We start from the raw sequence: 26145 nt of genomic DNA on the forward strand, positions 1-26145 counted from the left end.
TATTAGAAATGAAAAGGGGGCATAACAACAGGCTCTGAGAAAATTCAAAGAATCATTAGGTCTTACTTCCAAAAACATGCATTCTTTGTGGCGTTCCTGTCCTCTCCAGCTCTTGCTATTTCCCACTTCTTACCTAAAATTCCATTCACTCTGCCTGTCAGTTGGCCATCAGGCTCAACATCTGCTTTGATAGTCTGCAGGGCAGAGGCTTTCAAAGGCCCTCTGTGGCAGGTTCCTAGGTTGTTTCCTGTTTTCTTCTTCTGGCTTTCAGAGGCCCTCTGTAGCAGGTTCCTAGGTTGTTTCCTGTTTTCTTCTTCTTCTGATGTCCATCCTCTTTGCCTTTCAGGATGGGGATTGAGCATTTTAGTTACGGTCCTCTCTTTTGCTTAGTTTGTTTAGTGGGTTTATCCTATGTTGTATGTTTATATGAGTGAGAGAGAACCAGCCCCTGACACTATTGATGACACTCAGTTATGCTTCCTTCCAGACAGGAACCTAGCATAACTGCCTTCTGAGAGGCTTTATCCAGCAGCTGATGGAAACCGATGCAGAGACCTTTAGCCAAACAATAGGCCAAGGTCTGGAAGTTTTGTGAAAGAGTGGAGGCAGGGTTGAGGAATTCGGAGAAATCAAGAACACAAAAAGAAGGCCTATAGAGTAAACTAACCTGGGCCCAGGGAGGCTCACAAGACTGAATCACCAACCAAAGAGCATGCATGGGCTGGACCTGGACACCTTACACACATGTAATAGATGTGCAGCATAGTCATCATGTGGGTCCACTAACAATGGAAGCAGGGGCTGTCTCTGACTTTGTTGCCTGCCTCTGGATCCCTGTCCCCTAGCTGGCTTCCTTGTCTAGTCTCAGAGGGAGAGGACATGCTTAGTAGGAGAGGAGGTGCCAGTGTAGGTTGGGATCCCTTAGGGAAACCTCCCTTCTCTGAGAAGAAGAACGGAGAGGGAGACAGGGTGGGAGGTGGGGAAGGGCTGGTATCAGACTGTAAATTAATTAAATTTTTTTTAAAAAGGCAAAAAGAAAAGTGCTCCTCTCCACAGATACACACACAAGGGACTCAAAAGCCTGTTAACCACTGTGTCCTGCTCTTCTTTCAGAAACAATAAGCTCATTGGACCCCAAATATGATCTAGATTTTATTATGTGGTGAACTACTTTGTGAAAATTTTAACAAGAATAGCTTTCACCAGTTTTGTGTCTTCAGAGTCCAACAGCTTCTATTAGAAACTAAGTAATCGCTGGATGAACATTTGAGGAGTTACTACAATAAACATTCCTGGTTGCAACTAAATAAGCCTTCTTCCACTTTTCAACACCTCTGGCTTATGGATGATTGCTGAAACAAATTTGCAACTTCTTGAGAAACCAGTTATATCATGTGGTGTTTTATGTCAACCTTGAAACCACAGTCTCTCCTTTGGGTAAAATCTAATAGCCATGGCACTCTTGAAGAGACAGTGTCTATTTTTGTGGAAGAAAAAGCAGTGACTGGCCTGATTTAAATGGCCTGAAAAGTGTCTATTACCAAGAGGTGAGGCTTCCACTTAATAGTTGGAGAGTGCAGGAGCAACAGGTGGGCAATCAAATTTTATATTCTCCACCAGGTGGAAAATCACCTCTTACTTGAAATTTTAACTGTTTTAATGATTCCCCAAAGGAGAATATACCATGATAGACCTGGGCTGAGCTCATTTATCCAATTACACTGTGTTTTTCTGATTCCACTGTGCATGCATTGGAGTGGCATTTTATGGCCTGAATTTTATGTCTGTCTGGCTTTGCCATGGTGGAGAGGCCACAAGTAATTTGCTGGATTTTAATTAGGCATACACACGATGCTGAGCAGAGCCCTATGGTTGTTGGGGAAAGGAGATGTCAGTGTGGACTCTTAATCCACACCAAGGCTGAAAGGCCTGGATGGTGGTTGAAAGAAGGCAGGGGTTTAACTCAAATGTGATTATTTGATGTGTGTGTGTGTGTGTGTGTGTATGTTACATATGTTTATCTGTGTCTATAGGTCTCTGTGTATGTATGTATGAGGTGTGTGTGTGTGTGTGTGTGTGTGTGTGTGTGTGTGTGTGTGTGAAGTAAAAATATCAAACAATAATGAATTTTTTTAAAGTTTGGGGATTTGATATTGGAACTGGTGTTAATACTAAGTAGTGACATAATATTGCCAAACACTTAATTCTTTTACTCCAATATCATAAAATAAGAGCTTTAAAGTTCTAACTTCTCCAGACAAAAAAAATTGTGTCTATTTTACAGTAGCAAAATAAATAGTGTAAAAATAATCTCACTCATAATTATTTGGTTGCTCTTCCTGTCTAACTGACTTAGTCATGTGTTGGCCCTGAATTGGAAATATATGGATGCCGAGCAAAGCCCCAAGCAAGCACAATCCATTTTTCCAAAACCTTTAGCCTCAAGCTTCACTCACTGTTTTAAAGGATTCTACCATGAACTAAAATTCAGCATTTGAGTTTTCTGTAGCTACTTTATGTCGCAGTTTTATTTACTTATTTTCATTAAGTTTACTTTTATTTCATCTATGAGTACTATATGTACATCAGTCCCCTCCTTCCTCGCTGCCATTATCCTGCATCCCACCTATTTCCTCTCAAATTCATGGCCTCTTTTCCTTGAATTATCATTGTTGCATACACATACGTACACACTGAACCCTGCCAAATCCATTTACTGTTGCTCATACCAATATGATTTTAGGGCCAACATTGTCACTGGATAACCATTTAGTAGGTTCAACCCTGGGAACTTTAATTTTTCCTTTTTCAGGAGTCATTAATTGCCTATCTCTTCATCTTCATGAGACCCATGAGGTTTTCTCTATCCAAGTTGGCGTGTCACCTGCTATTGTTAAGTCATTCACGAGATTTTGTATAGGTGCAGCTTCCTTGACATACAATGAGGACTTAGGTTTAGAGTGGCCATCCTGGCTCTCACAATCTTTTCATGCCCTCTTCTGTGATGTTTCTTAAACCTTATATGTAGAGGTTGGGTGATACATGTATCAGCTGGGACTGGGCACCAACAGTTGTTTACTATATTTTGACCAGTTGTGGCTTTCAATGATAGTTTCAGTCTAGAGTAAACTTATTTTTTTTATGATGAGAGGTGAGAACTACACTTTTCTGTGGGCATAAGGATAAGTATTTGGAATGCAGTTAGAAATCTTTCTGGATTAAAAGAATGGTCTAAGATCTATGACCTCACTAGCCACACATAGTTAACTAAATTTACAGTATCAGGCATGATTTTCCTCCTATTGAACATGACTTAAGTTCAATATGTGGTTGCTGGTGACCCCAGGGATAAGTTCCTTTACTGATATCCCTTTGGGATATCTTGCCATCTTGATCATTGTTGTAGTTCACAGCTAGGTAGGACTATTGGTTGCATTTGTTCCTTGGCAGCTTTCACAGGACCCTCTGGAACTATGATAGCTGGTCCTTGAAGCTTTTAGATGAGATCAATTTCAATTCTTCCACATCCTGTAAACAAAATGCAGTATCTTCATCAACTGGCATTTAATTTTAAATTCTAATATTCTAGTTTTAATATGAATTATTGCTAGGCCAATTTTCAACTTACATAGCTCCAGTTTTCACATAATAAAACATTAGTCACACTTAACAACTGCTATAAATAGAAAGTAGTAACAATGACTTTGTATTCAACATAAGGAAAACACAAAACATTTGGACAGATCAGACATAATTTTAAGATGACTTTCTAAAGCAAGAACACTAATCTCATTTTATGAGGGTTTTTGTCTTCATTCCATTTATCTTTCTATTGGCATCAGTTTGTCTTTGAAACCACTATCCCAGAGCCAGTGGAAAAAGAAGTTTAACATTTCAACCCTTCATGTTTTATCAAATAAAACAATATATAGAACAATTGGAGATAGGTGATGTGGTATCTCTTCATTATGAATATCTCATGAGAATTTGATTTTGATAAAAGCCACTTCCTGTGTAAGTTGTTTCTGTGGCTACTATGGCCAGGTGACAGATGCCTTCCACAGTGTGCACTAGAGTCAAAAACTATTCCATGGAATTAAAAAAATGAGTTCATGTGGAGGAAAGGGGGAGCTTGAGCATCACAGGGCATCATGTGTCTCTGCAAATTGGTAAAATTCTAGGCAATATACTCTGATATAAGGGAATAAGTTTATAAAGTCTACTAAGAATTTTAATAACCAACAGAAAGAATTGGGATTAAGCCAATGAGGAAAGCCAGAGTAGTATCATCGCTCTTCAATGGAGCCTAGATAGCCTGCTGTTTTGTTCATTCTCAACCTTGTTTGAGTATTTTATTAACATAACAGCATGGTGCACCCTACTAAAATAGAATCCTAAGCTGATCTAGTGGCACTGCTTCCATTTAGGCTGGAAAAAGAGGTGCTGTTATTCAAAGCAACAAAAATCCCTACCCACATTGGACATAGTTTATTAGAAGGAGTGTTCCTGATAAACACGGTGGCATAGGCCTGCAATCTCAGCACTTCTGAGGCTGAGGTAAGAGGATTGCAAGTTCAAGGCCAACCTAGGCTACATATTCACACAAACAATAAAGCAAAACAAGTAAGCAATACATTATTTTTACACAGACTTCCTACCAGAAACTCTTACCATATTGCTGAGCTGACCCCACAGCAACTAGAATACTTAATGACATCTAAAGCCACCATGAAAATGTCCTCAATAGTCATAGACTAAAATGTGATAAGAATCCTGAAGCTCAACAGTCGCATAAAAATAAAGTTTTCATTTTGTGTTATTTCTTCCCCACATGCGCTCTTACTTTCCTTAATAAGATTATGTTCTCTCCTCTGTTTCTTTGGCCATAGGTTTCCAAATTAAATGCAATTACTTGATAGGAATCCATCACAGAGCTGAGACAGCTCAGGCCAGTTAGTTCTTAAAATAATTCTTGATTTTTTTTATAAGAACAATGTTTAGTCAAGACTGAAGAATATTTTTAAGAGGTTATAAATCAGATTAAGTGCCTGCTTTCAGGTCTCTGCATCTGGGAATGCTGCCAGATAGCAATCTCTGAGATTGAGTCACTTTACATTAAGAAAGCTTGTTTCAATGATTCAGATGACTCATGGCTCTAATTCTCTTTAAAAGAGCCACAAGTCCTGCAATGTTAATTACAGTATGAGACTGAGTGAAGGAACAATGGAGATGGCCTAAAATTATGCATGCAAGGCTCCTGTCTGTAGACTACAACAGAGAGCAAGTTTGTTCCCACAGAGAACCCATATTGTGCTGTGGTACATGGCTGCTCTTTTTCCCTAGGTCCAATATATTTTCAATGAATGAAATGCTAGCTAACATAATGAGAGCAATTACAATACTTAATAATTTTGCCTTGTCTGGTCCATGCTGCAGAAGGAACAATGATGCTGAAGTGTGGTGGTAGATTTCACCCCAAAATAGCATTTCATAAGAAGCAGCAGACTACCCTGAGCATGAATGATAGACCTGGTGGGAAGCTTGCTCCAGACAGCATTTGTTTGATAGATGCTGCTAAGCTTTAACAAAGAGAATTCGCTAACATTAATCAAGGACTGCTTGGTTTTTTGTGTTCTTAAAGAAATGAACCAAAGGAGATTTGATTAGTCAGTTTTAGCCACAAGAAAATTTCTTCTGCCTCCCATTTTATATATCTTCTTTGGTGGGATAGCTGTCTTTGCTGAAACTAGAGAATAAAATTGCTTCTATATTTCTAGTTTTGATATTTCTGTTATTGTTGCTGTTGACACAGGCCTGGACCTCAGTATGTTGGTTAGGCTGGCCTGTAATTCACAGAGATTTTTCTACTTCTACCTCCATGGTGCTAGGATTAAAGACATGCTCTACCACATCTGGTCTTGTATGTTGCATAAATGGCCAAATGCTTCTTTGAGAAAGTTTTAGTTATGCAGGATCTATAGAGAATAGATGAATTTTATTTTCTGTTAGTAATAAAGAAACCCTAACAACCACTCAGTTCATGTAGCACCAAGACAGGATACAATACAAATCTGTGGCTTCACTTCAGTCTGATCAAGCCAAGGAACTCTTTGTCATAGATAGCAAAGAGTCTAGGATTCACTGTACTAGCAGACATGAGGGGAAAAAAAATCTGAGGATCTAAAAACAAAGAGAATTTAACAAGGAAGAATTATTTATTTTTTCAAAAGCCTTGCATTTGAGACAGGGGGAGAAATGATAAAAGCAAAAAAACAATTACTGGAACAGAATTAGTGAAGGAGCAGAAGCAGTAGGGGTGGAGAGGATGCTGTCTGTGGATAGGAAACCTCGCTAAGCCTGCTGACACAGAGTTGCTCAGCCATTTGTCAAAGGAAAAGTAAAATTGTTCCTTAATTGCCTTATCTTAAATTCCTGAAACCTCTGAGAGGTTTCAACATTATGGAATGAGTAGTAATTAAATGAAAGTCTGTGGCACTTTTAACTTTGAACTCCAGACACTTGATTTGTGTTATGAAGTTATATCTGTAAAAGCAAATGTTATATATGCACATCTAAGTATGTATAAACATATGCATTTTTTTCTTCAACTCATTGTGTGGTAATAATTAGGTATATAGTACATGGATTTCCACCATTTTCTTGCCCAATGCTTTACAATGAGTATACTTGGTCACTTCCAATGATATATTTTATTTCATTTTTTTTTGTATTTCTTTCAATTTATACATTTATATTTGCTTCTTACCTATGTGCAAAATTTTTAACAATAATGAATACTAAGAGCATGGCATACTATTTTCAAAATTAAAGTTAATAGAAATTGCATGTGCAGTATGTCACAAAAAATACCCACTATGAAATAATAGTCTAAAGGAAAACTCACAAGAAAATAAATAACTGAACAACTTTATTGCATATTTTTTTTTGCTAGCCGGAGCCCAGCTAGAACCAATTACTTACATGTTTGCTTTAAGGAGAGGTAGAAAGCACACCAATTTTTCAAGAAGAAAACAAAGTTTAAAATAGAGACTCATAAGAAATTGAGCAGCAACATGCTTAGGGCAAATGGAAGAGTAAATGGGGTGGGATTTTAATTTTGGGTATAGACTAAAAATATTTTAAATAGATTAAATACAAATTATGCAAACAATTTTGTTAACTAACAGGAGACTTTCTCCAGTTGCAAACTGCTTTCCACTGCTCTCCAATGGTCTCAATAAGATAACAAAGCAGAATCTGATAGGAATATATAGTAAGTCCCCATCTTCATAGCTAAATTTTACCAGCTTCTTCTTGAAAAAAGGAGATTGGGTTAAAAGGACTAGCTGTCATTGAATGCTTTTACATGCACTCAGAAAAGCCACGCCAAGCCAGGAGCTCTCCATCCTGATCTGGAATTCTGGGAATGTCATTGGCTGACTGATCTAGTCCTGTAAGAAGCCATGATTCTTGCTCTTTTTTAATTTACCCAAAACTTTTGGTCTGGGTCCAAGGCCGTACTTTTCTTTTGATAAATTGACCTTAATTAAACTAATGTATAGGTTGAGTTAAGCTTTAAAAGCATTTGTTGCCAGCAAATCCATTCAGATATTTAAAAATACCTACTCAACATGGCAGGCCTGGCATACTTTTTTCTTTTTTTAATATTTTTGCTATTATTAATTACACTGTATTCATTTTGTACCCCCCCATAAGCCCCTCCCTTCTCCCCTCCCTATCCACCCTTCCTCCCCTTTCTGCATGCATGCCCCTTCCCAAGTCCACTGATAGGGGAAGTCTTCCTCTCCTTCTTTCTGATCTTAGACTATCAGATCTCATCAGAAGTGGCTGCATTGTCCTCTACTGTGGCCTGGTAAGGCTGCTCCCCCCTCAGGGGGAGGTGATCAACGAGCAGGCCAATCAGATTATGTCAGAGGCAGTTCCTCTTCCCATTACTATGTAACCCACTTGGACACTGAACTGCCATGGGCTACATCTGTGCAGGGGTTCTAGGTTATCTCCATGAATAGTCCTTGGTTGGAGTATGAGTCTCTGGGAAGTTCCCTGTGTTCAAATTTTCTTGTTCTGTTGCTCTCCTTGTGGAGTTCCTGTCCTCTCCAGCTCTTGCTATTTCCCACTTCTTACATAAAATTCCATTCACTCTGCCCAACCATTGGCCATCAGGCTCAGCATCTGCTTTGATAGTCTGCAGGGCAGAGGCTTTCAGAGGCCCTCTGTGGCAGGTTCCTAGGTTGTTTCCTGTTTTCTTCTTCTGGCTTTCAGAGCAGGCCTGGCATACTTATCCACAATTACCAAGTTTTCTCACAGTTTCTTCAAGTCAAAATCAGTTTGAATAGTTTATAAGATATAACTTAAGATTATAAAAAGAAGATTGAGAAATCATCATTCTGCTCTTTGCTGAAGAACATGACCTTTCCAGTCTTGGGTTCAGCACAGAGTTCCCAAGTCAATTTCTCCGTAAGTTTCTTGACAACATACCCTGTCCTCTCTAAGAAAGAGTGTGTGCTGCACACTCTGAAATTGTTGACTAAGGTGCTTCCTTTTAATCCATCTCATGTATGTGGTTAACAAATATGTGAATTCAAGTTTGATCAAATAGAACATTTCAACACTTGATGTGATGCTATCATTGTCAATAAATGTCAAAATAAAACCTGATGGAATGACAGATCCTCTTGTTAAAGAGCTTTGCTTCAGTGGTTTGGAACTCAAGCAATTTAGCCACATGCCCTAACTGATGACAGAGCATCATTTGATACAACACAGACACATTGTACTGGCCAGTTTTATGTCAAGTTGACATAAACTAGAATTATTTAGAAGGAAGGCATTAGAAAATTCTTCTATAAGATTAGCCTGTAGGCAAGACTGTAGTGCATTTTCTTAATTAGTGATTGATGTGGGAGGGCTCAGTTCTTTGTGGGCGGTGCCACCACGGGGCTGGTAGTCCTAGGTGTTTTAAATCTAAACAAGTCATGGAATAACAAGCCAAGGAGAAGCACTCCTCCATGACCTGTACATCAATTTCTACCTCCAGGTTCATACCTTGATTTATTACCCAATTTCTCTGAATGATGGACCATAAGCTGTAAGATGAAAACAACTCTTTTCTCCCCAAGTTTATTTTGGTCATAGTGTTTTATTACAGCAATAGAAAACCTGAAACACTCATTAAGTACAGTTGTCATTGATGAAATAAAGCCTGTTATCTTATTAACTTAGTGCAATAAATAGTTCTCAAGTTAGTAGATTTGTTCTTAATATTAAATGTATGAATATATAGGAATGAGATAAAGCAAAGGTCTTCATTCCATGACTTTAAAATCTTGCATAGAATCTTCCTTAGTTTCCTACTGGAAATAAATATCTGAAGTGTAATGATATGCTTTATTATTTCAATATTGCAAACGCACTGTCACATTCAAGATAATGTAAAGAATTTTTAAATTGTAATTGTAAGTATTATGAAATCAAGTAATATATCATAAACTGGACATTATGCACATGCCCCACTTCACCTTCAACAAGTGAAATCAGACACAATATCAGTCAATGGTTACAGACTACACATGACTGAACAGAAATGTGTTCTCTAGTTGAATTTACACTGAGAAGATGTTCAGATATGTCTATACAATCCTTCTACTGACAATTATTGCACAATATTTTTCTCTGCAGAATGTTAGTCATACTCCTCTGATTCTCGTATTGCTATACATAAGGCTCAATATCTCTCCATAATTATTTCTGTAACTCTGTCTTCCAGAAACACACATTTCTCCAGTTCCCAGGCTCCCCCTTCTCCTACATAGGGAATAGAAGCATTTATTATGATACTTACAAAACTGTGTAAATTAATACTTTTTTATCTCCTCATGATTCTTGTGTTTTCTTAAGAGAATTGAAGGTACCTCCAAGAAAACAACAATTGATAGTGACTTTCAAAGAACTAAAAATTTTTGAATCTTTTCCACTAGTACTCAAATCATCCTACAAAGGTCATTTATCCAGCATTCCCTTAATATGGTCTGAATGAAAGATGATGAACTAATCAACAGTAACACACAAGTATGTTGGTGATTTAAGAGGGTTGGCAATGCTTTATTCCCTCCTGATTTCCTGAACTCCTGGGCTTGGAGCTAATTCAGAGATTTAGATAAGTCTTCAGACTATTATTGACGAAACCAAGATCAGTTGATATGGCTTAGCTCTGTGGTTGCAATAGGCTAAATTAAGCCAATCTCCCCAACTGACAGGCAAGGTTAGAAGTTAGAAGTTCTTTCAGGCAGACTGAGGAGAAGAGAGGAAGGAGTGAAGGAAGAATGTTCAACCCCTTGTTTGAAACTCACCAAGTGACTGAACCTTCCTCATCCCACAACCAGGAGAAACAAGTAAACCATGGACACACAGGGCAGGTGTTTATTTCCACATCGAGGTCTAACATGTAGCTCAGTCGCATTTGGTGAGTGTTTACTACAGCTGTTAAACATCCATAAATTAGATGTTATTCCTTGTTATATTTTAAGAAGGAGAAATATGAGCTTTCCCAGGGGCAGACCCAGGGTTCAAAGTCATACCTCTCTCGGCCAAATGTTAGAGTTCTGATTAAATATACACACTGCTTTCATGTACCTTAACAAGGCAGAATAAAAGCATTCTCTTACTTGAGCTATGTTTATGTGAGATTTTAGGAGGACAAAATGTTTGCCTGTTTTTTTTTTACTTCCTGATAGCTAAATATCACACTTGAATTAAGATATAATGGCCTTTCCTTCAGGAACACAGAAAGCAGACCATCTGCAAGGGGGTTCATTTTTCACATAATAGCTTTTGGAAATCTCTTCAAGTAGCAGTCATTAACAGGAAACAAAAAACGTCTACATTCAGATCACTACACTCTCAAAATCAGTTGCATTAAATACATATTCTCTTCTACTGAAGAAAGTGTGTGTGTTGGGTGGGGGGGGATGCCTTCTGTGTCCAGTTTCTTAGATACACACATATTTCAGAAGATATGAGTTAGGGAAAATGACTATAGGAAGTTCACATCAGTAGGCTTCATCCACAAGGGCAATCAAACTCCCCAAACTTAACAGATACATCCTGAAACACAAATCTGTTAGCCCAATGTTATGAAATTATCTAACTAATTATTGCAAGAGAAGTATGCCTTATCTGAAAAATTAGAGATTATTAAATGTTTCAGATTGATGATATTTCCCCAAATTTGGAGGTATTTGCATACTCACAATAATTTTTCTCTGGACTAGAAGTCAAGCTTAAATAAAAATTTAAGTTCTACATGCTTATCTTGATAGTAATTGTGATAATATTTTAATAAATTTTTGTGAAATAAGGTTTCATAGCATGAAATTTTCCATTGGTAGAATCACACAAATTCTCAAAAAAAGATTTTTTTGAAGATGTCATATTTTCAGATTATATATTTCTACATCAATTTTTGTAATCACTTTACAAAATTAAAATTAGTCCCATAATAAAACCATTAAATATAGGTTCAATTTCTTCAAAGGTTAATTTACTTTTATCAGCTGTGAAGATACCCCTGACCACAAGTACCAGACAGCTCATCTAAATCAATTCTTCCTTCCTTCCACAGAGAATATTTCTTAAAACATCATCCCTCATGAACTGAATGAAAGTTGTGTCAATAGCTTATACTAACTAAACTATAAATGTCTGAAATAGACATCTGTTAGAAAACTAATTTCAAGTAAAATCAAAATATGATGAAAGTCAATAGTCAGATTTAGCTTTATTTTTCTACTTTGGCCATAAGTCAAATGCTAGTTGAAAGTCCTAAGGAGGTTACAGACATCATAAATACTGGGCTGTGAGATCTAAAAGACCAGAAGTGAGATCCAAATTTCATGACAGATTTCTTATTTATAGTGCTAGGGGATTAAGGCATGCCTTTCCATTGGTCATGTGGTACCACAAGAGTTGATGGATAATACTGACCCACAAGAAACAGCCCTACCTCTGACCTGTTCCTTCTATAAACCCAAACTGAAAAACTCTGGAAGGCCACAGCAGGTCCATTGTTTCTGGAAACAAGGAACTACATGGCTGAAAACGGAAGCCACAAATGAACCTTAATATGAAGATTTGAGAATTTAAGAAAATACATTTTATATTTTTTTAAAAAAAAAGCATAATTTGGTACTATCCTAATTCTTTTATAATATCCAATTTGTAACAATAACCCTGTTAATAGATACTCTAACAAAGCTTGGGTGAGGAAACTGACTCATGGAGACATGTCCCAAGTCACAGAGAATAGGGTATCTGAAATGTAAAGGTGGTAACACATCATCCAGACCCAGGCTGAGGCTGTTAAAGCTATTGCTAAAACAAATGTTGTGTCAGTACACACCACAGCAGCCACGAATAGCAAATGATTGTACTAATAAAAGCTTTATTCTTACTAAAGTAAGAACAGCTTAACTTCAACATTAGTTTTTTTTTTTTAATTTAAACATCACAGAAATTATAATGTCCCATAGTTCTAAAAAGAAGTTATCACATTGGCTATCACTTATACGCTCTCTGGCAGATCTGAATGGTTTTTGTGTTTTATAATCTGGCACCATCTAAAAACAGCCATAGTCATAAGATAAGAGCATGCCTGAAAGATTAAGATAGAGTATTACTGGTGAGGCTAGAAGGCACCCTGTAGCCAAGTGAGTGAACAAAATCAGTGTGTAGGAGAAACCTTGAGTTTTCAGGAGCTATACAAACACCAGAACATGAGACACCACAGGTGCAGACATATGGGACAGCTCTAGGCCAAGCACCAAGATCAAGGTAGAGATGCAAAACTAATGGGAAATGAAAATAAGGCAAATTTAATGGGAAGAACTGTCCGGTATGCTCTCTTTGACATTAGCTACTCTTTAAAGTTGAAATATAACCTAGAACCTCTGCTCAGATGTAGCCCGTGGTAGCTCAGTAACCAAATGGTTTCCCATAGTAAGGGGAACAGGGAGTATTTCTGACAGGAACTCAATGGCAGGCTCTTTGACCTCCCCAGCCCCCAAGGGAGGAGCAGTCCTGCTAGGCCACAGAGGAGAACTTTGCAGCCAGTCCAGACCTGATAAAACAGGGTCAGATGAAAGGGGAGGAGGTCCTCCCCAATCAGTGGACTTGGAAAGGGGCAAGGAGGAGATGAGGGAGGGAAGGTGGGATTGGGAGGGAATGAGGGAGCGGAATACAGCTGGGATACAGAGTTAATAAAATGTAACTAATAATAAAAATAAAATTAAATTAAAAATATTTAAATGTATGTACCTAATAGTGTCTTAGACAACAGAAAGACTTTTGAACATAAAGAGAGGAAAGGTGGATTTTTTTTTTTTTTTTGCATACTTGAAACTCTCCATATACCATTCAGTGGAGCACAGATCCAGTACTTAGCTGAGGAAGCTATGACTTTTCCAGGCATCAAACCTATCATTGAAACATCAGCTTTAATTCATTTAGTTTACAAACCTCAAATCTGAGAAACATGTGCCCTACCTCCAACTCCTTCACAGTTTATTTCTCATATCTTATTTCTCTGCCCTAGAGAAAGATTTCGGTTGATTTGCTTTATATAAATCTTCTAGGTCCCAGGACTACATCTCATTTTTCTTAATGATAAATCACAAAAAAGAATGACTCACACAATCAACAGGAAGCCAGACTTAAAGGTCTCTGTGAATCTGGGATAAGCTATGTCATTGATCAAAAATGTCCTTCTCCGGGAGAATTTGACTTTCTTTGGAGATACAGGTCTTTGCATCTATGTAACAGTGTAGTTTGATTTTGTGGAACTACTAGCATTGGGAACAGGGGCAGTTTCTGACTCTCTTGGTAGCTTTTGTAACCTTTTTTCTTGTACTGGGTTGCCTCATCCAGCCTTAATATGAGGGAAAATGCCTAGTCTTACTGCAACTAGATATGCCATGTTTGGTTGATATCCATGGTCTCCTCTGGTTGATATATGAGCCTGCCCTTTTCTGAACAGAAACAGAAGAGTGAAAGGGGAAGGGTCAGAGGAGAAGTGGGGGAGAGGAGCTGAGAAGAGAGGAGAGAAGGGAAACTGTAGCTGAAATGTTTACAGGGGTTCTCAATCTGTGGGTTGCAACTCTTTTGGGCTAGATTATCAGATATCCTTTATATCAGATGTTTATATTACAATTTATAACAGTAGCAAAATTACAGTTATGAAGTAGGTAAAAATAATGTTATGATGGTGATCACCACAACATAAAGATCTGTATTAAAGGGTTGCAGCAGGGGCTGGAGAGATGGCTCAGTGGTTAAAAGCACTGTTTGCTCTTCCAAAGGACCTGGGTTCAATTCCCAGCACCCACATGGTAGCTCGCAACTGTTTGTAACCCCAGTTCTAGGGGATTTGAAATCCTCACACCAATGCACATAAAATAAAAAATTAATTATTGAAAAAAAAAAGGTGGCAACAAAGGAAGGTTGAGAACCACTGCTTTAGAAGCTCTCTGAATGTGACAGGTAAAATCAACTTTCATTTATTGATCAATTCAGTCTATGCTAGGTATTCACATGCAGAGTCACAATTAATACTCAAAGTAATTTATATTATTTTTATTATTCTGTTTGTTGATGAAGCTAGGGTTGAGAAAATTGACTAACAACATCCCAGTTTTTTTTAATTTTTTATTGATTACACTTTATTCATTTTGTATCCCCCCATAAGCCCCTCCCTCCTCCCCTGCAGATCCCACCCTCCCTCCCCTTTCTGCATGCATACCACTCCCCAAGTCCACTGATAGGGGAGGTTCTCCTCTCCTTTCTGATCTTAGTCTATCAGTTCTCATCAAAAGTGGCTGCATTGTCCTCTACTGTGGCCTGGTAAGGCTGCTCCCTCCTCAGGGGGAGGTGATCAACAAGCAGGCCAATCAGATTATGTCAGAGGCAGTCCCTCTTCCCATTACTATGTAACCCACTTGGACACTGAACTGCCATGGGCTACATCTGTGCAGGGGTTCCAGGTCATCTCCATGAATAGTCCTTGGTTGGAGTATGATTTTCTGGGAAGTTCCCTCTGTTCAAATTATCTTGTTCTGTTGCTCTCCTTGTGGAGTTCCCGTCCCCTCCAGCTCTTACTATTTCCCACTTCTTACATAAAATTCCATTCACTCTGCCCATCAGTTGGCCATCAGGCTCAACATCTGCTTTGACAGTCTATACTGCAGAAGCTTTCAGAGGCCCTCTGTGGTAGGTTTCAAGGTTGTTTCCTGTTTTCTTCTGGCTTTCAGAGGCCCTCTGTAGCAGGTTCCGAGGTTGTTTCCTATTTTCTTTTTCTTCTGATGTCCATCCTCTTTGCCTTTCAGGATGGGGATTGAGCATTTTAGTTAGGGTCCTCTCTTTTGCTTAGTTTGTTTAGATGTACAAATAGATCCATACTTATCACCCTGCACAAAACTTAAGTCCAAGTGGATCAAAGACTCAACATAAAACCAGACACATTAAATCGGCTAGAAAAAAAAGTGGGGAAGACCCTAGAACTCATTGGTACAGGAGAAAACTTCCTAAACAGACCACCAACAGCACAGGCTCTAAGAGCAACAATCAATAAATGGGACCTCATGAAATTGAAAAGCTTCTGTAAAGCAAAGAACACCGTCATCAAAACAAAACGACTGCCTACAGATTGGGAAAGAATCTTCACCAACCCTTTATCTGACAGAGGACTCATATCCAATATATATAAAGAACTAAACAAGCTGAAAAGCAATAAACCAAGTAATCCACTTAAAAAATGGGGACAGAGCTAAAGAGAGAATTCTCTGTAGAGGAATATCGAATGGCAGAGAAACACTTAAAGAAATGCTCAACCTCATTAGCCATTAGGAAAATGCAAATCAAAAGGACCCTGAGATTTCACCTTACACCCATCAGAATGGCCAAGATGAAAAACTCAAGGGACAACACATGCTGGAGAGGTTGTGGAGAAAGGGGAACCCTTCTCCACTGCTGGTGGGAATGTAAACTGGTACAACCACTCTGGAAATCAATCTGGCGCTTTCTCAGACAACTAGGAATAGCGCTTCCTCAAGATCTAGCCATACCACTCCTAGGCATATACCCAAAAGAGGCGCAAGTACACAAAAAAGACATTTGCTCAACCATGTTTGTAGCAGCTTTATTTGTAATAGCCAGAAGCTGGAAACAACCCAGATGCCCCTCAACTGAAGAATGGATGCAGAAACTGTGGTACATCTATACAATGGAGTATTACTCAGCAATGAAAAATAAGGAAATCATGAAATTTGCAGGTAAATGGTGGGACCTGGAAAGGATCATCCTGAGTGAGTTGTCCCAGAAGCAAAAAGACACACATGGTATATACTCACTCATATAAACATACAATATAGAATAAACCCACTAAAATCTGTACAACATCCCAGTTTTTACAACCAGTGGATTCAACTATTCAATGCCCAAAGTCTGTTCCTTTATCCATTATGCTATATGGATAAAAGACTTATCTTAAGGTCATTTCTAAAGCTCTCTTTTGTGGAATGCCTTCAAATCAATGAACATCAACTTGACCACAGATCTATGCCATTGCAGATATGTCAGTTGTACATTGTCACTGGAAAGTGGTATGATCTTCATATGAAGCTAGACAAGAAATTCAGACCACAGTGGTTGTGGTTTTAATGTAATATATCTTCTGTTGGCTCAGATATCTGCATACTTGTCTCCTATATTGTTGCAATGACTTAGAATATTGAATTTTTAACAGGTATGGGAAGTAGGTCACTGGAGGTGGGCCTTAGGGTATTATAGCCTGATGTCTCTCCTCTCCTTCCATCAAGATGTGAGGAAAACAGTGGCCCAGTACACACTCCTGCCACAAGGAAGCTGACAGCTGCCATTTCTTTCCCTCCATGATAGACTGTCTCCCCTTCCTCCTTTAATTTGTTTCTTGTTAGGTAGTCAAAGTAATAAGAGAAGTAACTGATACACCAGCCTTCCTGTACTCTCCATATTTATTGCTAGAAACCTGTTTTGAATAAATTGCTTGTTAATCTTCAAGAACTCAAAATAGAAGCACTTAAGACTAAAATATGTCATAACTCAGAATAGGTCTCAATGCATATCTTTATGCTGTGATCCTTCTTTATTGCATCCAGAAACTATTACCAATGCATTCTGGTCACTATATTGGTCACATAGCAAACACATCCTTGCCACAGCTACGCTTTCTGTGACCAAACGAGAAGTTTATAAAAGACAGTATCTAGTGAAAGCTCTTGGATGAAACATGATTCAGCATCTCAGAAGCAATGATGTGGAGGCTCTTAAGAGAAATATATTGTCATTTCCAACATCATCTATGCATTGTCCCGAGGAAACAATGCAGAGGGAAAAAAAAAGAAAGAAATACTTTGTTTAATGAAAAATAAATATTTCCTCTGCCCTAACTGAGCCTATTTTTAATTTGTGCCAAAATAGCTATTAGTGGTGATAGAAAATATGAGACAGAAAAAAAAAAAGCTATGAGACAAAGAATAAGAAATTTCCCCTGAGAACAAAGAAGTATTTTCTTCCCTGTATGCAACACCCCTAATGAGAGATTAGCATGATCCAATCATACATGGAACAAAGACCCAGGACAGACACAACTTCAGAAAGAATTAATTCACCAGCAGCTATGGCATGAAAGAGCTAAGCAGAGGATTTCTTTACTTGTTTTGGCCAGAAACAACAAACAAAAATAACTCAAGTGTTTATTACAAGTTGCATTATCTAATTCTGAGGATAATTCAGTTCAAGTTAGTATCATTTACATGTGACCAAGTCTAGATTCACGTGCTTACAACTAACAAGTTACGATTAGAACTTCAAAATGCAAGTAAGATTTGTCCTCTGCCTTAGTTTGCTTTCTATTTCTGCGTTTAATACTGTAACCAAAGGTAAGTTTATCTGGCTTACACATCTACATCATAACCAATCACTGAAAGAAGTCAGAAAGAGAAGTCAAGCAGGAGCAGAGGATGGAACCATGGAACCTACGTAGCGGATGGAGAAAATCAACACTCAGTTTGACCTCTTCCTTCCACATGTGCACGTTTCACCAGACACACACACACACACACACACACACACACACACACACACACACACCCCTACTGGAGAGGCATAGCTGGAGAAGAAGGAGGGAGGGAGGATGGGATTTGGAGGAGATGAGGGAGGGGGCCACAGCTGGGATCAAAGTGAATAAATTGTAATGAATAATAATAATTTTTTAAAAAGTTAAAAAAAATAATGCTTAAACTGTATCAACAGATCATACCTAGCACAATCAGAAAGACAAGCCTCCCCAGATAAGACAAAAGAGTATTAATGTGCATTATTTACATGTACTATATGATTTAAAAGTAGAAATTTGTAAAGAGCTACAATTATAACAAAAATTAAGTTATATTACTAACATGATGACTGGGACAAAAAGGGAAACAAAAACATTGAGTGTATTAACCAGTGTGTTTTTAAGAAATTAAAGTAGACTTAAGTATCTCATATATTAAAAGGAGAAAATAAAAGTAATATGAAAGGAAGGTATGAATGAGGGAGAAAAGTAAATAAAAGTGAGGAGCTTGGCAGAACTCATTCTGGAAGAAAACATCCCTCAAAAGAAAATGGCATAAAACCTGCAAAGGCTTGCTAGAGGACCTTCATAATGTAAATTTAGACTCTAGATGATAAAAAAAGAGTAGATGATAAAAAATATTTTTTAAGATTTATTTATTTATTATTGTATGCGTATGTGTGTGAGCGCATTTCATACATGCTTGATGCCTGCAAGAGCAAGAAGGAGGAATTAGATTCCCTGAAACTTGATGTGCAGAGGGTTTTGAGTCACCATATATAAATTCTAGGAGTCAAAACTGAGTTCTCTAGAAGAGCAGCCAATGATCTTAAGTGCTGTGCTCTTTCTCAAGTCCTGAGAAGAAATAATTTTGAGTTAAGAAGGCAAGAAAAATTAAAACCATTAAATGTTTAATTGTATCGTGGAGAAAGTCTAATTATTAAAATTCAAGCTAAAACTGGAAATATGAAAGTTTTCAGATGTGAAGAAAATGCTAAAAGTTTGATTTTAATCTTTTTTCTTGCCCTTCTCATCCCCAAAATATAGTCAAAGAGAACAAATTAAACAACATAGGACTCCTATCTTTAACATTCTCAGGAGACTGAGATGTGTTCTCTTTAGAGGACGGAGCAATATTGAGAACTTCTTACACAGCAGTGCAGGGCATGCAAAAGAGCGACAAACACCCATGTGGGTGTGTGTAAGGCCACATTTAGAAGCAGAAAATCCCAACAAATACAAGAATGAGAAACTCAGTCCGTGAAGGATCAGAAGTAGCTGCTTTGGGAATAATTATATACACATATACAGAACTTGAGAAGCTAACAAGCAGGAAGGGAAAATTGTTTTGATATTTCCTGTGCTTGCCATATGAAGAATTTCTCACCTCTAAACAGTATAGTCTAATGACTTATACAGCATTTACATTATGTTGTGTATTATAAGTCATCCAGATATGATACAAAGTATATGAGAGGATATGGACAGGTTATACCCTAATACTAGTCCATTTATATACTGGACTTGAGCATCCAGGTATTTTGTTATTTGTGGAGAGGGCTATACATAGTTTGTTAAAAGAATTTTTTAATTAATTATTTGAATTTTTTCATGTGATATATTTGATCACAGTCTTTCTCTACCCCCAACTCCTCCCAGATCTTCCCCAACTCTTTATCCAGCAACTTCTTGTTTTTACACGCTGTCCAAAACAAAATCAGTAAAACAAACAAATAAACCTCAAAAATTAAAAAAAAACAATAAGACAAAAATATCAAAATAATACAAAGTAAAGTTGGCATAGAGCTTGCCATGAAGGGAGGTCAATGCATCCGGTGTCATGCTACTGGGGGAAAAAAACAGAAAAAAGAAAAAAAAAACATCTAATATTTTCATTTTATTTAAGTGATGATATTTGAATATTTTAAAATAATGACACCTGGATTCTGATTTGACACTATAATGAGCTGAGAGTTTGAGACATCTGTATTTTGAATTGAGTAACTGTATTTTGTATATGGTCATTGTAATGAAAAGATGGGATGAGGATTGGTATGAAACAGAGGAGAGAAGTAAGAGAAATAAGAGGTCACAATTATAGAGGATCATGACCTGAGGAATGGGGACAGTCTCTACTGGCCATATAGCAAGAAGACTGAGTCTCTCATGGAACCTACAAAGGAATGTAGTCCTGTCAACTGACTTTAGACTTTTCATCCTCAGAACTTTAAACCATAAACTTGAACTATTTTAGGGCACTGTGTTTATGCTAATTTGTTATGGCATAAATAGAAAACAGATAGAGATTTAAATGTGCAACAGTTAGAGTTTAACTAGGAAAACAAAAGTAACAGGAAGCCTATTGAGAGACTAAAGAATTAAAATTTAGATTTTTTGGGGGTATTGGCTTAACGTTTAAAGCACAGTCCTGAACAAAGGCCAGCCAGGTGGAAACATGTCCATCCACCTGCTGGGAAGAACTAGCCTTACCATATTCTTTTCCCGCACACAAGAGATACAGTTGCTAGGAAACCGGCCTGGATGGCCAGGCTAGAACCATTTATGGTCTTGGCACTTAAAGAAAACCAATTATTTCAAAAGTTATTTTCCCCTACCCAATCATATAATGCCAAGGCATGTAACCCACTGCTTGTGGTTTTTGCTCTTTAAAAACATTGTTCCCTTAGACCACAGGGCTTCACTCTTCCTCTTCACCAAGGAGGCTGCTGTGACCTGGGCTCAAGCTTGTATTAAGTAAACCCTCATGTATTTGCAGCAGAGTCGATTCCTGGTGGTCTTTGGTGGTCTTATGAACTGGACATAACACTTTATGAAGAGGTTTATTGCAAGAGGTCACATGCACAGTTGTGCCTGAATGGACAAGTCCAGTGACAGCACAGATCACAAAGAGGGAAAAGAACACTCTCAGACAGTAGATACTTGCATGCACAGGAAGAATACTTTCTCAATACAGAAACCTCAGCACTGCCTTTAAGGAATTTCACCTGATTAGATTAAGATAATTTGTGATATGCTCTCTAAAATTTACATGCTTATGAATTTAATAATATCTATAATATTTTCAGAATAAAACCTGGATTAGCACTTGATTAAATAGCCATAAGCTACAACCTAGCCAACTTGATGCATAAAATTGTCATATCAACAAAGCTAATCGACTCTATCAAATAGAAGATATGTAGACATCCTCATTTCCAGGTGTGGTATTAAGAGATGTATTAGCTAAACCAAGTAATATTCACAATGAAAGTGTAAAACTTGTATCTAAGCTCCAGGAAACAGAAGACAACAGAAAAGGGAATAATAATATTTTATAAGCAATTTGAGTCTGAGGAGCAGGCTCAGTAAGTAAAGTGCTTCCCTTGAAAACATGCATGACTAAATTCAATCCCAGAACCCATGTGAAAAAAAAAAAAAGATGGGTATGTATCTCAGTCAAAATTCTAGTGTCATTCTTCACAGAAATAGAGAAAAAAACTTCAAAATTCATAAGGATGCACAAAAAAAAACCCCAGGTATTCAAAACTACCCTGAGCATATATAATAATGTTAGCAGTATTGCAGTATCTAGTTTCAAATTATGCTTTAGAGTGCTAATAATTAAAAAAGTTTCACATTGGCACAAACAGACAAATAGATTGAAATAGAGGAGAAGATTAAGGTATAAATCCATACTACAACTACAAGTATGTAATTTTTGGTAAGGAATATATAATTATATGGGAGTACAGACGATGGAAAAATATCATCTTCAAAAAATGGTTCTCGGAAAACTGGATAACCACATGTAGAAGGAAACAAGTAGATCTTTATATCTTTTTCCGCACAAAAAAAGTCATCTCCAAAGGGATTAAAGCCCCTGACCCTTTTGTAAACCTTGAAACTCTGAAACTGATAAAGGAAAAGGTATGGGGTACTCTATACAACAAAGTCATAGTAAGGAAGTTGAGAAAGGAAATTAGTGGAAGGATAAGATCACAGTATACTGTATGTAGGGGAGAAGTTGTCAAAAATGTTTAATTCTGTTATAGTGACATCCGTGTTTAATCACAATGCTGAGAAGAATGACTGTGATTCAGTAGCCAAATAGTTTGGAATACTTGAGTTCTAAACCAGTGAAAGTCTCCGTCTCATAAAACAAACAACAACAAAAAGATGGTACGGATGGTAGCACCTGGATTTGTCCAAAAGCCTCCATAGGCACTCATGTTCATGTTCATATAGGTGTATGCACATACAGCATGCACACATAAATACACACACGTGAGAGAGGAGATGCAGAGGGTAACGGAAAGGAAAAGGGAGAGAGAGAGTGAAGTGGAAGTTTCTGGGTTTTTTCTTTTCTTTTCTTTTCTTTTTTTTTTTTTTTTGAAGACTCAGTTGAGTCATGTGATGCTTTGCTAAAAGCAGTCTTGTGAAAGAGCATGTGATGTTTTGATGGAGGCTGGCTTGTGAAAGGACACATGATGTTTTGCTGTGAGCTCTCTCATGCAAGGGGCTTGAATTTGGCATCCATTAGTGGACTCTGAGGAGAGGATATACATGTGATCACATACAGTGAGATATCACTTTTTAGATTAACATTGCTCTACTGATCTTTGTGCTTCAACACTTGACTTCAAAGAGAAGTCAAGGGCAACCCAACTGAGTCTTGCTGCTTTTGCTGACTTGTCCCAATATTCTGAATTGTGCTGATTCGTGTTGCTGCTTGGTTTTGGCTTTTGGACTAGACCACTGGTCTCCTGACAAATGATTTCGGTAATCCCCTAAAGACCCATCAACCCTAATCAACAAGAAGTAGATGAAATAATTCTACAGTACTTTTCCCTACTAATGTCCAACCTAAGGTTAGTGAGTTAGAAGGGAGATAAAGGTGTTTAAGAACCCTAAATAATTAGTAGATTTGGTGAAAAATCTAAGCGTACAGGAAAGGGAAAGGGAGAAGTGGGAGATGGTTTGACGTTTACCAAAGCTTCATGTTTCAAAGTCTCTGGCTATAGAAAAATCCCAAATTAATAAATACTATCAATGCAATTTCCCACTCCAGAAGCAACCTATGCCAAAGGAGAATTACAAAAAAAAAAAAAAAAAAAAAAAAAAAACTGTGGATAAGTTGACAAAATTGAGGCAAAGGAAATAGGTCTCATATAAATGTCAATGTAAACTTTCCTGATAATGAGGCCAGAACTCTCCACCTCCTGTAGCCAGCTGGGACTTCTAGTGGAGGGGGGGCGACAACAACCCATCCATAAGACCTTTGACCCAAAATTTGTCTTCCCTACAAGAGGTGTCGCAATAAAGATGGAACAGAGATTGAGGAAATGGTTAAACAATGAGTGGCCCAACTTGAGTCCCACCACATGAGAGAGCGCCAACTCCTGATAGTATTAATGATACTCTGCTATGCTTGCAGACTGGAGCCTAACATAACTGCCTTATGAGAGGCTTCATCGAGCAGCTTATGGAAACAGATGCAGAGACCCACAGCCAAACAATAGGCCAACCTCTGGGAGTTTTGTGGAAGAGTGAAAGAAAGGATTGTGGGAGCTAGAAGGGTCAAGGATACAAGAAGACCTACAGAGTCAACTAACCTGTGTCCATGGGGCCTAACAGAGACTGAACTACCAACCAAAGAACTTGCATTACCTGGACCTAGACCCCCTACATATATGTACCAAATATGCAGCATGGTCATCATGTGACTCTTCTAACAATGGGCATAGGGGCTATCTCTTTCTCTGTTGCATGTCTTTGGATACCTTCTCCCTAGCTGGGCTACCTTGTCTGGCCTCAGTGGAAGAAGACGCATTTAGTTCTGCTGTGACTTGAAGTGCCAGGGTCGGTTGGTACCTCTAAGGGATCTCCCCTTCTCTGAGAAGGAGAGAGGAAGAATGAGATGAAGGAGGCATGAGGATGGGACTGGGAGGAGAAAAGGAAGGAGGATAGGATCAGGCTATAAAGTGATTGCATAAATTATTTTAATGTGCTTACAAACAACAACAACAAAACCTTTCCTGATACTGATACCTAGTCTGCTCTTAAATGAGATGTCATTTAGGAAATACACTTTGAAGAACTCAGAACAAGGTCATAAGAATGCAAATTGTTTTCATGTGCTTCAGAAGTAGGTTTAACAGTGTTTGTATAAAGCATGAGAATGTGTTAATATTTATAAAATGAATACACATTTTTTCCTTTTTTTTTGGGAAAGCAACTCACACTGTATTAAAATAATTGACCTAAGCATTTGCAATGGTCTTAGTTAGGGTCTCTCTTGCTTTGAACAAACACCATGACCGAAAAGCAAGCTGGAAGGAAAGGGTTTATTCTGCTTGCATTTCCACATTGCTGCTTATTACCAAAGAAATTCAGGACAAGAACACAAGCAGGGCAGAAGCCTGGAGGCAGGAGCTGATGCAGAGGAAACGGAGGGTGCTACTCAATGGTTTGCTTCCTGCAGCTTCCCGCCTGCTTCTTATAGAACCCAGGACCACCAGCCAGGGATGGCGCCACCAGCCATGGGCTTCGTCCTCCTCAAATGATAAGTAATTGAGAAATTGCCTTACAGTTGGATTTCATGGAGGCATTCCTCAGCTGAGGTTCCTTTCTCGCTAGCTTGTGTCAAGTTGACACACAAATCCAGCCAGTACTATAACTGTCATTCTGGCTCAGTCCTGGCAACTTTCTCTTTGTGTAGTAGTTGAGTGACAGGTTTATAAAGAAATATTAACAACATGAGATAAAATTTAGAAGCATGTAACAAAATAAAATGTAATATCATCTATCACTGTGTTTTCAGTTCCCTGCCATATTTGTTTTATTCACCAAACCCCAAATTACAGAATTTTCACAGTGGTGTATGAAACCACAGTGTACATAACAAATTCTTTAGACCCTTTCACTGCATTAAAAAGAATTACCACGTTCTTGCATTCTTTGTGGATATGTATAACAAGAAATTACTTCAAACTTTTCTTATTTTTCAAGGCTTACTTTGTCATCTTTCATTTATTACTTGAAGTTTTGTTTCAAAATAAGACAATATTCTTAAGATGATTTGATAACTTTCAATAATAATCAATAGTTTTTTTCAGTTTTTTTTTCTCTAGTGGCCCTAACTTTTCAAATAAACAGTACGAAGGTCTTGTGTTCAAAAGCAAAATTGCATCTAAAAAACATTTCAAGGTGTCAGACTCAAATCTAATTGGTTTTACCTACTGACAATTGTACCCAATACTTAAGACATAATCCCAAGAATGCCCTATTCATTTTATGTTGTTACAAAGGACTTGAGGTAAATTTAGCATCTTCAAACAACTCTGGGGACATAAGAACTAAGGTTTTCATTGTTGAAAAAAATGGACAGTAGCACTCAGCCTTGATAGGTTATTTTCCAGAACCCTTGCTCTTCCTAGACCATCAGACAAATCACTCCATTTTTGGTCAGAAAAGGACTCTGGAGAAAAGTCATCTTGAACAAATATCAAACTAAGATAAATGCTATGACTTGTTCAAGATGGCACTGCTTTCAAGTAGCAGAAAATTTTAACTTAACTGAGGGCTAGCTATTTTTGATATGTGTTTACTTTGATAACTGAAGAAAAATCATCCAATGCCATTCTATTTTATACAAGATTAGCTACAGATTTATTTATCCTTGACATTAGAGCCATGTACTGTGCTTAGATGAAAAAGAATCACCAGTTATATCCTAAAGTCCCAGAATCCTACTGTTACTCATATACTACAAATGAATGTCTGACATTTTCTGTGTAAGAATTTCAACTCTTTTATCATTCTGTAACGTTTCAAATTTAAGAAGCACATTCTTAAATCCTGTTAGAGCACTGGGATTTGGAGTAGATATTGGAGCTTGGCTCTTCCACTTTCTCTTTGCTTTCAATTTATCTTTAAATAAGCCACTTTTTCTCTCATATGCTTCGACCAGATTTATGCTGCCT

The sequence above is a fragment of the Psammomys obesus genome, unplaced genomic scaffold (genome assembly GCF_907164565.1).
Source record: "Psammomys obesus unplaced genomic scaffold, mPsaObe1.curated_primary_1811, whole genome shotgun sequence".
In the NCBI taxonomy this organism is placed as follows: Eukaryota; Metazoa; Chordata; class Mammalia; order Rodentia; family Muridae; genus Psammomys; species Psammomys obesus.